At 40.2% G+C, this 17,156-nt stretch overlaps 1 pseudogene; it reads right to left on the bottom strand.

The window, feature by feature from the left end:
* Positions 1-5,098: 5,098 nt before the first annotated feature.
* On the bottom strand, positions 5,099-5,204 carry LOC123394756 (annotated as a pseudogene).
* Between the last annotated feature and the right edge of the window lie 11,952 nt (positions 5,205-17,156).

The following is a 17,156-nucleotide window of genomic DNA, read 5'->3' as shown; positions in this document are numbered from 1 at the left end:
ATGCCAATACAAAACTATATCTGAACTAATTGGAATTAAAATAAAAATGTTAAAAATATAAATAAATAAAAGATGGGCATTAGTGTAAATAAATTGGCTATGGCATAAAATTATTTCTTTTACTGTCAACATGCTTTATTCAATCTCCTTTTTATTTATGTCACCCTTAATAAATTTACTTCTCAAAAGAAACCAGAAAACAAATCCATTTGCTGTCACCTTCTTTTAGCTAATTGTCACCTTCTTTTAGCTAATTTTTGACATGTAAGTTGAAATTCCAAAGAGAGCTAGAGCTTAGCATTTCAAAGAGTAGGGAATGAACTAGGTAGAGCATGAGATGTTTTTTATCTTCTGATTTCTTCTTAGATTTCTATGTGTGAAGTTATACTGTGCATAAAATGCATGTGTTTACAGACTTATGTAAAAACCATGTCTGCCTTGCCATTTGGCCCCTTCCAGAGAAAGTCACTTTCTCCTCTTCTAATTTATTTTTATTTAACTGTTCTATTTCTTGAAATAACTCATTTCTCTTAATAATTGCTGCTTCTTAATTTTTCAGCTCGGGCATAATTAATTGACCTCCTACTGTGGAAAATTAGCATTTAACATCTTCTCTTTTTCTCAGTGTTCTTGTATCTTAATTCCAGTTAGATCAACATGGTTCTTTACATTTTTGTGGCTATATAAATACTATACGTGGGTGTGTTTTGTAGCCAAATATGATTACTTTTCCTTTTAAACACTTTTGATTCTCCTGTGCTTATTACCTCATGTTTGCCTAGGAATGCTAAGTTTTCTATGTACTGATCTTTGAACATTAATTAAATTCCACATCTTCTGGCAAGTGTCTGAATTTCCTCTCAAGAGGTCCAGTCACATCAACTGTTTTTGCGATGTTTATTTTTCCTTTAGAAATATCTCCCAGTGCTTTTCCATCTGTGCTCTTCTGGATATGTTGCCTTCTTTGCCTTCTGCCCAGCTACCATGTTGAAGGACATCTTTACCTCTCCCCTGTGTTGGATCTCCTGGGTCCCGTATTCAGGGATTTCTTCATTGGTAAAGCACACCCTACAGTGGCTTCCTAATAGAGTATGAAATGGTAAGTTTTTAAAAAACTTTATATGTCTTCTCAATTGACTGATAATTTGGTTCAGTATGGAATTCTGCATTGGAAATCATTTTTAAAGCATTGTTCCATTTTCTTCTGGCTTCTAGCAATGCTGTCGAGAGGTTTAAAATTATCCCAATTCCTGATCATTTGGATGTGACCTATTTATCTTCTCTACATCTCTATTTATATATCTCTCTTTCTCTATCTCTCCTGACTTGTATGTAAGACCTTTTAAACCCAGGATCCTGAATTTCTTGATGATAGGTCCTAGTATGAGTTTATTTTTATATGTTGCCCTATTTTCTTTGTGATTTTTTTTTTAATTTGGAAACATATACTTTGATTCTGAACATTTTCTTGAATTATTTTGTTGATTTTTGCTCATCTACTTTTTCTTTTCTCTCTTATGGAACACCCGTTATTTGGATTTTGGACATCCTGGACTGTTTCTTTAATTTTCCTATCTCTCTTATTTTTCTGTCTCTTCATTTTTTTATGTTACTTTCTGGAAGAGTTCTGAAATTACATCTCCTTGCCCAACTATTGAGGTTTTCATTTGTGCTACCATTAAAATCATTTAAGAGGCATAGTCATCTTCTGAATGTTCCTTTTTAATAATATCCTGTTCGTATTTCATGCTTGGCACTGTCTTCTCTGGTGAGATTAATTATAGACTTTCAAGGTTTTTGTTTTCTTAATCGTCTTCTCCCTACCTACCTACTGTAACCTCTAACTTGCTTTTTCTTTGATGGGTTGTTTTTGGTCTCAATATTATATGTTAGAGGCTTTCCTCAGATACCTGGAATTCTTGGTGTATCTTCCTTTTTTTTTTTTTTTTTTTTTTTTTTTTTTTTTTTTGGTTCCCAGGGAGCACAAGCAAGGGAAGTGGGAGAGGGAGAACAGGCCTCCCCCTGAGCAAGGAGCCAATGTGGGGCTCCCTCCCAGGACTCTGGGATCATGACCTGAGTCAAAAGCAGATGCTTAATGACTGAACCACCCGGGTACCCCATGTCTGCTTCTATTTAAGAGTATGGGAATAAGTATCTAATTGGCAGCTCTGGTCAATCAGAGTCCCTCATCTCCCTCACTGAGCGATTAGCTTAGAAATTAGCTTACTGTCACAAGGTAGTTTAATAAGTATCTTCCTTTAATTAAATTAAAAAAAAAACTACTTCCTTTTCCTGGTGTTACTAAGCTACCAGGACAGGAGTTGACTTAATGGTATCATCTTGACCAATGCATGGGGAGAACTTTGAAGAGATAGAGAGACAGACAGAATGTAGATAACATCTCTTAAAGCCCTGAATTTGAATAATTACTTAACTTCTCCTTACCGTCAGGTGCTATAGTCTCCTGGGTTTTTTCCTGCTTAAATTATTTTGAGTTGGGTTTCTATGACTTTAAAACTGAAAGTTTTTTTGACAAATACATTTCACAATGTTTCTGTGTCTAACTGAAAATAATATAATTTGTGCCATGTACAAAAGCAAAGGTTCATCAACTAATGATTATTTCCTTCAGCATTCTCACCATGGCTATATACCCTGTAAATACCAGTGTGTCATCTAGTCCAATATCCAGCAGCATTGAGAATGGGAGAATGGGAACAGCCATAAAAAGATCATGTACACGTAACAGTGATAAAGAATTCAGTTTTCTCTGAGGGCTAGCTCCTCTTTCTCCAACCTGTCGTTCAGTTCCAGGCTACTTAAATACAGAGAAATTGTGCCAAAGTTCGTTTTAAGATTGCTTATTTTTCACTTTCATTGATTTCCTCTCGATAGTGTGGGTATCATATCTCCTTTTGGGAGTTTTCTGTACTTAGCTTGTTTGTGATAGTGGTGTGAACATACCTTATTTATAATGCCCTTGCTTCCAGATGCACCTATTCTTAATCTTGAAATTTTTACATAATCATTTTAAAACTCATATTGCTTACACAATTTCTAGTTACTCTTTTTACCAGGTGGGAAATAACTTCTCAATTTGAACGCTATGTCTATTATTTAGCAAATTCTGGTTTAGAGTCCACTAAGATCAATGAGAATTTAAAATATCATAATGATACATACTTTTTTCTCAAGTCATGTCTGAATGTAAAATACCCTTTAGCTTTTCAGTACTTCTAAAGATAGCTCTCAAAAACTTCACATTCCTGCAAAATCACGTTGCTTTGTAAAGCAGTTAAAAGTCTGTGTCTCACACTGCTGTATCCACAGGGCCTGATGCATTTTATGTGTCCATTAAAAGAGGCCACAGAATAATGACTAGTTTTGCTAGGAAACAGTTTTGTCTGTCAAAAATACTTTTAGAGATTTGTGTAATCAATGTACCCAATTTTGAAAACATTGGGAAAATGGTTTATTATATTTATTAGTCAGTTACATCACACATGAGCCTCTGGGCATGCTTACAAGATACTAGGGCTAGAAGAAAGAGAAAATCATTCATCAAGTTTCATGCTCTATAGTAAATATCATAAAAGTAAGAAATATGCTCTTATCGCAGAGCCAAGAGCTGCTAGTAGGGCCTGAATTTTAAAATAAGGAATGGGACCTTACCTAAGAAAGACAATACATTTGGAGACTTTAGAGAGAAGAACCAGGCATCTTTGAACCCAAAAGAACTCTTTTTTTTTTTTTAAGATTTTATTTATTCATTTGACAGACAGAGATCACAAGTAGAGAGGCAGGCAGAGAGATAAGAAGGGAAGCAGACTCCCTGCGGAGCAGAGAACCCGGTGTGGGGCTTGATCCCAGGACCCTGGGATCATGACCTGAGCTGAAGGCAGAGGCTTTAACCCACTGAGCCACCCAGGCGCCCCTCACCTCAAAAGGACTCTTTAATTCTTGACTCTCTTTCCTCCTACCCCCTGTTTTTCTATGGGATCCATGATTTTATCCCACTTTTATTATTTTTTAATCTTTTGTCAAGTTTTCCATTTTGAATATTTCCACTTGTTCTCTGTCCAAATACATGGCTTTACAGCTAAACACAGTCTGATATTTTTTTCTTTGAACCTTGTCGAATTTTAAAATACTTGTTAGCTTTTCAGTCATTTGATCTGGAGGCAAGTACAGGGTGTATCTTCATTTAAGGACAAGTTGCTATTATCACTAAAGTGAAACACATAAGGAAGGATACGTGAGCACATACACAGATTTAAATTTTATTTATTTATTTGTTAGAGTGACAGAGAGAGAACACAGTCAGGTAGAGTGGCAGGCAGAGGCAGAGGGAGAAGTAGGCTCCCTGTGGAGCAAGGAGCCTGATGCCGGACTCGATCCCAGGACCCCAGGATCATGACCTGAGCCGAAGGCAGCGGCTCAACCGACTGAGCCATCCAGGCATCTAAAGATTATTATAGTGTGTGATCTACAAAATAGTGTCAAATTTATCTTTAGGAAACAAAATGTCATGGAGTCTGGCTGTACAAAAGGTGCAGTTTCAGGGACACCCGGGTGGCTCAGTCAGTTAAGCATCCAACTCTTGGGTTTTGGCTCAGGTCATCATCTCAGGGTTGTAGGATTAAGGCCCACGTGGGGCTTCATGCTCAGTGCAGGGACTGCTTGGGATTCTTGCTCTCCCTCTTCCTCTGCCCCTCTCCCTGTTCATGTGCTCTCCCTTTCTCTGAAATTAGAAAATACATATGTATATTTTTAAAAAAGAAGCAGGTTCATCCACAGCACATTGTTCTTATTTTTCCCAGTGGCCCAAAGGCAGAGGGTTTCTAGCTACAGGATCATGAGGCCACAATTCTAAGAATATGTTTTCCTTGAAGAGACTGTGTGGTGCTTAATAAAAGTGATAGCCTTGGTATCAAGAGGCTGTGTTTGGGGCATCTGGGTGGCTCAGTGGGTTAAGCCTCTGCCCTCGGCTCAGGTCATGATCTCAGGGTCCTGGGATCGAGTCCCGCATCGGGCTCTCTGCTCAGCAGGGAGCTTGCTTCTCCCTGTCTCTCTCTCTGCCCAACTCTCTGCCTACTTGTGATCTCTGTCTAATACATAAATAAATCTTTGGGAAAAGTTTTCAATTAGCAATAATCGTGCCTCGGTAAACCTCATTGGCTACAATACTGCCACTGCGCAAAGCTGTACATAAATAAATCTTATAAAAAAAGAGGCGGTGTTTCTACATTTATAAAATTTAGATTATATCATTTTACAGTCTTTTCTAGCTGTAATATGTTATGTTATGTTGTGTATCAATATAACTGTGCCCTCTTGGAAGGATTTTTTTCTTTTTGGTCTTTTTAGTTTTGAAAGAAAATACCTTTGTGAAAGAAAAGACCTTTGTGAAACCCCCACTTTATAGAATATGATAAGTCCCTGTCCTTCAATTCCCCCTTTATACCTCTCTCCTTCCAGGGCCAGTGAGGTTAAATTGACTAAACCCTATAATTCTAAGCTTTCTTGGCTTAATATTATTACATGGGGTTAAGAACTCTGAACAGCTCTGCAGACAGTCTCTCATCTTGTTTTTCCAAGAAGATTTTATCCTTGACCTTCAAGAGTTGACATAATTTTACAGAAAAATGTTGAAGATTTTGTAGTAACTATTTCTCTATACCACAGATAGTTTTCCTCAGCACAGAGCTTTCATTAGGGAACTTCCAGTATACGGGTGAACAACCTCACAGACAAACATTTTGACTTTGACTCTTGGGATGGTGTATGGGGAGACATGAGCTGGATTTATGTTTCAATATTAGTAGATTAGTTTCTGTCAGGAATTTTTTTTCCCTTGAGGTTAAAACCACTCTAAGATGGGTGCTTGAGTTTGATGCATCCCTGAAATCACTCTTGTAACCTGTTTATTGAGAAGAGGGTATAGAAATGATTGGGTTTATTTTTCCATCAATCACTACTTTCAGCCATGTGCTATCATACCTACCTTGCATGCAAGATAGTGAATCACTTAATGCATATCTTAGAAGATTACAGTACCTTCTGGTGGCTTTCAGTTACTTCAAGACCAGCCTAGGTTAAAACTTCAATCTCATACTTGATTTATAACTCATTTCCTCAGTTGCCCACTAGGTAAGTTTTAGCTGGGACAATGACTGCAGCTAGTGGGTGGAGTTTAATGAGCTCTGATACATGGTTCTGCCTAACTCCACTTCTAGAACTAACTCTAGAGAAAGGCAGGCAGGAAAAATGAGGAAGAAAACAAGTGCCTCTTGACTTAAAGTGACTGTTGTCATAGTGTCACTGGCTAACACGGTCTGATCATTGGTACCCCTGGGACAAATATCCAAAGAAGCCAAATATTGACTCTCTGGTGAAGTGAGTTTGAGGCTATAAGCTCTTAGGAATGGCGGACTTTAAAAGGTCTCTCTGCTGCTGCCTAAGCCCCTGAAGATGCTTAGAGGTTTAGCTTTGGCCCCTTCCACTGTCTCCCCAGCTCCCATGGCTTCTTGTTCCAGAGGTCGTCTCACTGAGTAGGTAGCCATCTTGGATAGAATATCAACAGGCTAGACCAAATTCACTTATTGTCTTAGCATGGGTCCCCAGAAGCATACTCTCAGACAAGAAGTGCAGAAAAGGAGTTGGGTAGTATGGCAGAAAAGGGAAGACAGCCAGTAAAGAGTATATTAGAAAGAAAGTTACCCTCTCGGGAAGCTGATGCTAAGTTCCCTGGGAAACCCTGGGATCCAGATTAGAATTTGGGTCTTAGAATGATCCTGCCTGAGGGGTAAGAGAAAAGAGAGGATATTATATAGTAATCTCTTCATTCATTGGTTGAGGGTTACTCTCAAGGATGTAAACTTCTCAGGATGTTTGGCCTGTGAGAAAGCTCTTGGAGACACAGATGCTGGGAGTTCATAGCTCCCTACATGGAGCCATCTCCAGTCTCACACCTACAGGTCTACAGTTGCCAGGAATGCATTGTTTTAGGCTGCACGTCTGTGGGAGACCTGGAGAAGTTCTCTAATACGTGCGTTATTCTCTGACTCTGGCTAGAGGGGGAGCACGTTTGTGGCCACACTGTCCTCATGGCAGGAACTGGAGTCTCATAGAGGGGTGAGAGGAAGCCTCAAGGCTTAAAAAGCACCTAGCCTTTGAGCTCACTCCCTGTCACTTCTGCCCTACTCTTCCAGTGGTCAAGTCCAACATCCATAGGGAGATGGGAAAAATAGTTTTTCCCCTGAAAATAAAGCAGGGGGCAAGGGAAGTGAGTATTTGGTAAAAATAATGTCATGTACCAAACATGGTCTTGAAGCATGGAAAAAAATTTAAGACTCTACAAATGGATAGTAACAAATGACTAGAGAGAACAAAGAAATGGCTCTTGCATTTGGTGGTTAAAGATACAGATTACATTTGGAGAACAAAAGAAGACTTTAGGTAGCAATTAGAATTTTAAAAATAATATTAATTTATTAATAACTAATAAATACTTATGTAGTAGTACCTATATTATAATTAATTTATGAGTTTTAGTAAAATATTAAGAAGTAATAACTGAGACAGCTGGTGTCTGCAGCTCAGTTTCTGAGAGCTTGGCAGTGAGAAAAATGAGAAGGTTGGGCAAGAGCCAGAGAAGAGAGTCAGAAAATATCATGGGAAAAACATTTGACTCTTTGATGGAACTGGAAAAAAACATTATGAAGACAAAAAGAGAGGGTTTACAAAAGAAAATTTCCTCAGGAGGCAAGAGTTCATTTTGCCAAAGAAAACTCCATGGCCAAAAAGAAGAGAATGCCAAATTTGGTGAGCAACCATAAAAAGGAAAAAAAAAAAAAACAAGAACACGTTTTTTAAGGACCTTTTTGGGAAGATTCCAAACTAATTGCTAGTTAAAATAATTATTAACTGTATTAATATTGTCATGGAATGAACATCTGGAAGTTTTCACTCCCTAATTTTCAGTGTTCTTTTCTCCTACACTCTTAATTTTACAAATCAAGCCCTGAAATAAGAATAAAAATAGTGAGTGTGGTAAGCTGAATAAATGTCCCCCAAAGATGCTCCCATTCTAGTCCCTGGAAGCTCTGAATATGTTATTTTATGTTAAAAAGGTATTTTGGAGGTATAATTAAGTTAAGGCTTTTGAGTTGGTGGATTATTATGGATTATATAAGCAGACTCAGTGTAATCACAGGAGTCCTTATAAGTGGGAGGCAGGAGGCTCAAAGTGGTGGTAGGAAGAAAGGCTAAGTGAAGAAGGAGGCATGGAAATGATGCAGCCAGGAGCCAAGGGATGAGGACAGGCTTCCAGAAGCTGTAGGACATAAGGAATAGATTCTTTCCTGGAGCCTCCCAAAGGGTCCATCTCTGCCAACACCTTAACTTAGCCCCTTAAGTCTCATTTCAGACTTCTGATCTCCAGAATGGTAAGATAAGCAATCTTTGTTGTTTTGAGCCACTATGTTTGTGCTGATTTGTTACAGCAGAGAAAGGAAACGAATACAGGAAGTGGTAGTTATTGCGTGTTCCCTGTGTGGCAGCACAGTGCTGAGGGGTATGAGGTACCCTGTTTCCTTACCCCATGGAAGAGTGTGGGAACTTGCTGCCAGCTACACAGCGGCTATGTGCTGGGGGTCACGACTCACATCCAGACCTCAGACCCCAATTCTGTTCCCATCACGTTAAAGGTTAGGGAGCTACCATTCGTCTCTAGAAGTCACTAGAGTCTCTTAGAGAAATTGCTGATTCTAGAACTGGAACAGGAAAGACAAGGTCGGACAAGATGAGCCTTGGAGCATCTTGCAGTTATAGAAAGCAAGAAGCAGGGTCGCCTGGGTGGCTCAGTGAGTTAAGCCTCTGCCTTCAGCTGAGGTCATGGTCCTAGGGTCCTGGGATCGAGCCCCGCATTGGGCTCAGCGGGGAGCCTGCTTCCCCTTCTTTCTAGAGATCTCTGTGATCTCTGTCTGTCAAATAAATAAATAAAATCTTAAAAAAAAAGAAAGCAAGAAGTATTCAAAAAAACAAGAGGAGAAAGGCATGTCAAAGAGACAGTGGAGCCAACCTGAACATGCTCCCAGTAGTCAAAACCGGAACAATTTGAACAACAAAATAAAGTCATACTGGATTATAACCCAACGTAAAAAATAAATAGGTATGCATCCATACTGGTATAAATAAAATGATAAAAATAAATAAAGAAATGAGAGAGAAAGGACCTACCTTCCTCACAAAGGAGTTCTAAGTAATATATTTAGATACCCACCCCCACACCACTGTGGACTAAGTTTAGTAACTTGGCCTAATGAATAGAGGATGAAAAGGGAAAAGAAGTTACTTTTCGGTGGAGAAACCTAGCAGACAGCTCTTTTCCAAATAGTCAAGGTTAACATCACCAGTGATAAGTCTTGTGACATCACGTGTCTCCTGATGTAATGTGATGAAAAGCGCACTTCACCTCTGTGGTTTTTTCCCCTCCAAAATCTATATCTCCAGCCCAGATCATGAGAAAACATCACTTAAACTCAAATTGAGAACATTCTACACAATATGTAACCAGTAGCCTTCAAAACTGTTAAGATTAAGAAAACCATGAGAGGGACGCCTGGGTGGCTCAGTTGGTTAAGCAGCTGCCTTCAGCTCAGGTCATGATCCCAGGGTCCTGGGATCGAGTCCCACATCGGGCTCCTTGCTTGGCAGGGAGCCTGCTTCTCCCTCTGCCTCTGCCTGCCACTCTGTCTGCCTGTGCTCACTTTCGCTCCTCTCTCTCTGACAAATTTAAAAAAAAAAAAAAATCTTTAAAAAAAAAAAAAGGAAACCATGAGAAACTATCTCAGACTAGAGAGCGGAGGACCTAACAACTAAATGCAGTGTGGTATGTACTGGATGAGATTCTGGAACGCCAAAAGGACATTAGTGGAAAAATATAGAACACTGTGGTTTTGTTTACAACAGCAATGACAATTTGATGGAGAAGATTACCCCTTCCCATATGTCACAGCACCCCAAGAAGTCAAGGAAGGCAGGTTAATCCCTGTATCGGCCCTATGGAGTAGTTACTATTTTCATCCTCATTTTCCAGAGGAGGATACCGTGGCACAGAGAGGTTCATTGACTTGCTCAACTTAACAGAGCCACTGAACAAGGGAGCCTGACTATGAGCAGAAATGTGGCTCCAAGTTTTTCCCATAACCACTAAGCTACAGTGCCTTAGGTCTTTGGGCTCAAAGAACCTAAGTGATTGGCTCAAAAATCATAAAACCAGTTTGTTCAGAACTGAGACCAGCATTGAGATCTCCTCATTCCCAGTCCACCATTTGCCCCTATTTCTAGATATCACCATCCACTTGGTTTTCCTTTGCCAAGGCACAGTGAAATTCTTAGAATTTCAAGAGCCAATCTGAGTATGCTCTCAGTAGCGAAAACAGGGATAATTTAAGCAACAAAACAAAGTAGTATTTGATTAAAACCCAAAATATAAAATAAATGGTCTTTCATCCATACGGATATAAGTATATGATTGAATATATAAATAGAAAGAGTAGAAAGGAGTGCTTTGACTTTCATCCTACCTTTGCAACTCAAAGCAGGTAAGAAGTTTCAATGATGGAGATCTGTGGTCCCAGGTTGAAAGCCAAATAGAGAGAAATATTTTGTCACTGGTTTAGTTTCCTGACACGATTCTGATGATTGTCTCAGAGCTGATGACACTTCAAAATTTCTTAGGCCTGGCAGATATTATCTTGACAGTTCTTGATCTTTTTTAATCCTTGAGGTTTAACTTTGTTTACACTGACTTTATATCTAATATCTTTTGGCACCCTTTGGAGTGCTACTTCAGTTTATAGTCTCTGTAGCTGGACCGTAGTGTTGACTGGCATCAGTTGTCTTCTTCAAAATACTTGGTTTTAAAAGAGAAGAATGACTTTTAAGACTTAATAGATTTAAGGGATGCTCTTATGACTTTTTCCAATTCTGAAACTCTCTTTCCAGATTTGTATTCAGACCAGATCTGAAGGAAAATGGAGAGGACTAACTGTGATGATATTTTCTTTAAAACTATGTCAGTTTTGGGTGCTGCGGTGGCTCAGTGGGTTGAGTGTCTGCCTTCAGCTTAGGTCATGACTCCGGGGTCCTGGGATCATTTCCCAGGTCAGGCTGCCTGCTCATTGGGGAGTCTGCTTCTCCTTCTGCCCCTCCCCCTCCCCTGGCTTGTGCTCTCCCTTTCTAGCTCGCTCTCTCAAATACATACATATAGACATACAGAAGTCAATATCTCACAGTTTCTTGGGTTTTCATGGAAAGGGAGATGAAAACTCTTTAATTCAGAAAATTACCTGTTGGATTAATGAATCAATTGTACTCTGGCTTGAAATAATAAAACTGAGGAAAAGAATTTCCAAATTTAGTAGCAATTTTATTAACATATAAAATGAGTAAAGGGCATTTCCAGTTCCAGAGAGCTCTTACTCAGATTTTCTCTCTAGAGTCTCACAAAACTCAGTGAGGTTGGTATTTTATTATCTGTCTTTTATAAGTGAAGAAATTGAGGTTAGACCCAGGTTCACTCAGCTAATTGTGGACTAAACTGAGATACCATCATTTCATCTTACCTTGAGTCCTTAAAAAGAAAGGACTATAGTAGGGAAAAATCTTTCCAGTATGTAATAATCAGTGCTTGGGTAATGACTACATATTAATTGATTCTTCCTAGAAATGCCACTTCCATCAAAATGACAACAAAGCACATTCACTAGTTTATTAGAGTAATAGACAATGAAACAAGATCAATACTAATGGTGACCATTTATTAAAATCTTACTCAGATTTCAGAAGCTGGGAGTGAAAAAGTCATTGTGAGGCAAAAGTCTACCATAACATAGTGAGATAATAGATCAAATCTCTCAAGGATAAGTTTTTTTTTTTTTAGGATTTTATTTATTTGACAGAGAGAGAGATCACAAGTAGGCAGAGAGGCAGGCAGAGAGAGAGGAGGAAACAGGCTCCCCACAGAGCAGAGAGCCTGATGTGGGGCTCGATCTCAGGACCCTGAGATCATGACCTGAGCTGAAAGCAGAAACTTTAACCCATTGAGCCAACCAGGCGCCCCTCAAGGATAAGTTTTTTAAAAAAGAAAAGGCCATGGTGTTTTAAAAGTGCCTAGCACAAAAATTAGGATTCGGTATGTTTTTAAATTAACCAGCGTTAAGTAATAGTCACTGGTTTATTTGGAGAGGCTTCTCTTTCCTTGGCAGAAAAACAATATAAAACAAGTCGGTTGGGTCAGTATAGGCTTAGTTCTAGCCAAGAAAACCTTGCCTAGACAGAGGTCTGCAGCCTCTTTAATCTTGGGGTCCACCAGCTGGACTTCACAGGGAACTTGGGAAACTGTGAGCAGGAAGCCCCTTACAGGGCCAGAAACGGGCAGGTTGATCCTGCATAAATCCCTACAGGGTTTCCCACTGCTCTTACCATGGCTTTCCTGGCCCCAGCACAGTCTGTCCCCAGGAAGCCCCCCAACTCCATCTCTTGCCTTTGTACCTGCTGTTGCATTTGAACGAATCGCAGGCCCCATCCCGTTCTTTGTATGGCTCATTCTCCCTTATTCTCAGGTCACATTGTAGCGCTTCCTTCCCCTAACGCCCTGATTCTGGGTAAGGAGTCGTCTCAGGTGCTCTAGAGCTCCCCCCAGTTTCCCTCTCATAGCACTCACCACTCTGTACCACAGTCCCCCACTGGAATGTCTGCTTCCCGAACGCAGTGACTCATCCGTTTTCTTCCTTGTTTTATTTCTTTTGCCTCAGAGACCTGGCACCTGCTAGGTGCTAAGCAAGTATCTGGTTTTTTTTTTTTTTACAGCTTTCATTTTTTTAAAGATTTTATTTATTTATTACTGAGAGAGAGAGAGAGAGAGAGGCAGAGGCAGAAGCAGGCTCCCTGCTCTGCTTCTCGGTCAGGGACTTGATCCCAGGATTCCCGGATCACAACCTAAGCCGAAGGCAGATGGTTAACTGACTGAGCCACCCAGGGGCCCCATTTTATAGCTCTTAAAGAGTGGTCGTGTAACTCTCATATCAGTTCTGGGAGTCTGGCAGGACAAGTCTTATTATTCCTCTCATTTTATGCATGAGGAAACTGGGACTCTGTGACACATGACTTGCCACTGAATGAACACATGATATTGACAGGTCAGTAGTTATTGTTTCAAAAGTTGGGCTGTAAGTGATGCGTCGGTTAGCATGGGCTTGGGTCTTGCACTCCAGCCTTTGGGACTTACTAATTGGGATGTTTAATGGCCGTGATAAAATCTTCTTTGTGAGGTTGTTGTGAATATTAGGAATGAGAAAATTTATGTCCCTTGCATAATACGCTATCTGGCTCTCAATAATCCCTATTTGTGTGTGTGTGTGTGTGTGTATTTCCTTCATGTGTTTGTTTTTATCTAACTTGCCAGTGAATTGCATTGGTGGTTCCCCTGTGGTCCACTCAAGAGTTGGTGATGCTCATTTAAGATAGTACAATTTGTGGGCTTAGAGTGAAAGGGTTAATGTTATTTTCTTCAGTCTTGTACCTAGGAATGTTAATAGGTTGAAAAGTATAAGGTAGTAATTCTGCAACTTGCCACAGAAAAATGTGGACAGTGTAGGAACCTGCAAGCAGGATATCAAGCAGCTACTCCCATAAGGTTTCAGGAGTGGAAGAATTCTGGTGCCAAGTTGTACTGCAGAGGTTCTGCCTATGGTCTCAATGACTAATAGTAATACTGACCGCATGGATGATGTAGGTGTAGTTTATAGTCAGTGGGTGCCCAGAATGGTGAGAGTCGTAGTCCGTAAAGACTGATGTAACCGTCATTCATTCATCCATTTACTCATAAAGTATATATTCATATATACTCATAAAGCATATATTCATAAAGTACCCAGCTGAAGACAACACCAGATGGTAGGTCCCCAAAGGCGTTACAAAGTGGAATGAGATTAGGGTCCTACCTTTAAGGAATTTCCGGTCTCTAACATGAATAAGGAACCTTGCTTAGGCTCTCCCATTGTAACAGGCACTGTTCTAAACACTTCCCATGCATTAGCTCTTTTGATCTTTACAACAGATTAATAGGTCACATGTTATGGTTAAACATGTCATTATGCAAGTGGGAAAAATAAAGAAAGGAGAGATGAAGGCACTTGCCTAAGTCCTTAGAACATGTACTCCCAGCAGGAGAGAGAAGAAAAAGTCTTCAACCACAAATTTGTGCCTTCTACAACAAATTCCGCACCTTCAGCTCCTCCTGGCCCAGGGAGTTCTATGGACCAGTCAGAATCCCGCAAGATTCTGCTCTCTGCCAAGGGTAATCATCACGACCAGACGTTCACCTTTGAGGGCTAGTTCCTCCTCAAGTTTGTTTTTATTTATATTAAATGATGGTATAGCTGTCTGCTTTTAGAGAATCTATGGATAAAAGCCTGCTTTTCCCTCGAGTAGAGGATATCAACCTTGAGATTTGTTCTTTCCCCATACTTGCTATCATCTGAACCTTTCAAAATTAATGTACCAAAGAATTGCTTGTTTAATGCTCACAGAACCACTTGTTAGGCTATTTACTTGGAAATGAATTCCATGCCAGGGAAAAGGGCAGTAGGGCAGAAGGAGAATTTCTTCTAAACATGATATCAAGGAAGTGTTATAAGTATTGAACCAGCAGGTACTTCATGTGAAGAAATACATGCCTTTCAAATAACAACGAAAGCCATTTGAGGCAGAACAGTGGCGACAAGTCCAATTTCTTATACAATCTTAAGATGTAGAAGTGTGAGCAACACTTCAAACACATTTAGCCTCTGACTTTACACATAGAAGGAGATTTATTCCAGTAACCATGGTTATATTATATACTACTCAGGTACTCAAAGTAAAAGAGATCCGTGAAGAGTGAAGTTAAATGCTCCTGAGATACACAGAGTTGTGACTGGTACTATAATGGAATGTCCTTCGGCTTTGAAGATTTAGATTTGCATGTACACTGATCTAGTTAGTTTTGTGCATGCATTTTACCTTTATCAGGACTATACTTTGACCAGGTAGATCATAATGCCTTACAGTCTAAAAGAGCAAAACGTCTCACAGAAGAAAAGTGTATGAACTCTGGCAGGGTACTGGGAATCAGTTGTGGGAGTACAGTTGTGGGAGTAAGAGGGAAATCAATTAAGAGTAGCACATAACGCAGAAGAAGGAAAATAAATCACAGTGTTTATGAGAAGTATAAATAATTATAGTTAAGGATAAATAAAATACAGGAACTTCTCTTCAATGTAAAATAATAAGTGAGTCCAAAGGCCAGTTGTGTTATTGCGGAGTTAGTAAATCATTTGGTAGAATCCTATGCAGCTAGCTGACCAGGGGTTCCAGGAGCCTGGCTGTAGGAAATGAACCCATTACTGTCCTTGCTGTGGTTTAATATCACCCGATGATAGTTGTCTTTAAAAAAAGATTGATTTAGGGGCGCCTGGGTGGCTCAGTGGGTTAAGCCGCTGCCTTCGGCTCAGGTCATGATCTCAGGGTCCTGGGATCGAGTCCCGCGTCGGGCTCTCTGCTCAGCGGGGAGCCTGCTTCCTCCCCTCTCTCTCTGCCTGCCTCTCTGCCTACTTGTGATCTCTCTCTGTCAAATAAATAAATAAAAATCTTAAAAAAAAAAAAAGATTGATTTATTTCTGAGAGAGAATGAGCACGCGCACAAGCAGTGGGAGGGGAAGAGGGCGAGAGAGAATCTCAAGCAGTTTCCGCGCTGAGTGCGGAGCCTGATGTTGGGCTCAATCTCAGTCATGACCCTGAGATCATGACCTGAGCAGAAATCAAAAAGTGGGACTCTTAACCGACTGAGCCACCAGGTGCTCCTAATTTTCATTCCTTTATAGTTATCACATCTCTCTTTCACCCTTGAGAGAGGCTTCTAGGTTCCCTTCTTTATTCTTTTGTAGTTAACACATTGATTTCCTTCTCACCATCTGTTTCTCATGCTCCACCTTTCAAATAATCCTCTTGTTTCTATTGAATACCCATGGGTTTTAGATACCCTTCCTTTTCTCCCAGTCCCACGAGTCAAACATGTGAATTAGGACAAACCAGTCAGAAAATGACATCTTTCTGACCTTCTGTTTATGCATGTGGACATCAACTATGCCTTTTCAATCTGAGTGAATCTAAGGACTTTTTTGGGAACTCTGAAACACAAACCCTCTTTCCCTACGGACTCTGTGGTGTGCACATGTGAAGCCTGGAACTTCTGTCACCTTTTTGCCACCACGGGGAAAGCCTCTCTGGGAAGAATGGTGGCTCCTGAGAAAGGAAAGGGCTGAGGGGCTGACAAAGGAATGATACTGGATCCCTGCTCAAACCATGCACAGAAAGCATGACATTTAGTCAGTTGAGCTCTCTGTCTCTACCACAAACTCAGGAGATCATTTTTCTTTTGACTTCAAAGAGCAAATAGAAATCAGACAGTCCATCACCAAATTTGCAAAACAAATTTACATTGATGAAATGTCTTTTCCTCTCTAAGCCTCGGGTCTCCCCCATGCTCTGGACCCTGGGTCTTTCTCCATTAGCATTCAAACTCACTTAAGCCTCTCCCAATTAAAAATCTCACTCGGGCCACCTGGGTGACTCAGGTCATGATCTCAGGGTCCTGGGATCGAGCCCCACATCCCGCTCTCTGCTCAGCAGGGAGCCTGCTTCCCCCTTTCACTCTGCCTGCTTCTCTGCCTACTTGTGATCTCTCTCTGTCCAATAAATAAATAAAATCTTTAAAAAAAATTCCTCACTCTATCTGATTTTTGCATCGGACTTCTTCCATTTTTATTTTCCCTCTTCCCACCCAAACTTTTCAAAAGACTACTCAATATTGGCCATTCTCATTTCTTGATTTTCCTCCCATATCTCACTTTCTCATTCCACAACTTCCACGTAATCAAAACTGCTTTTGCCAAGATCATTGGTGACCTCCATGTTGCTAAATCTAACGGGCATTCCTCAGAATTCTGACTTAACATCTCAACACCTATCTTGACGTAATTGTCCTCTGTCTTTCTTGAAGTACTCTTTCTTTGGTTTATGTACACCATGCCTTTCTGGCTGTCTTCCTA

This window comes from Mustela putorius, unplaced genomic scaffold (assembly GCF_011764305.1).
Source record: "Mustela putorius furo isolate JIRA1106 unplaced genomic scaffold, ASM1176430v1.1 tig00003836_pilon_pilon_pilon, whole genome shotgun sequence".
Taxonomy (NCBI): Eukaryota; Metazoa; Chordata; class Mammalia; order Carnivora; family Mustelidae; genus Mustela; species Mustela putorius.
The sequence above is the reverse complement of the archived record's forward strand: the minus strand, read 5'-3'. Positions and strand labels throughout refer to the sequence as shown.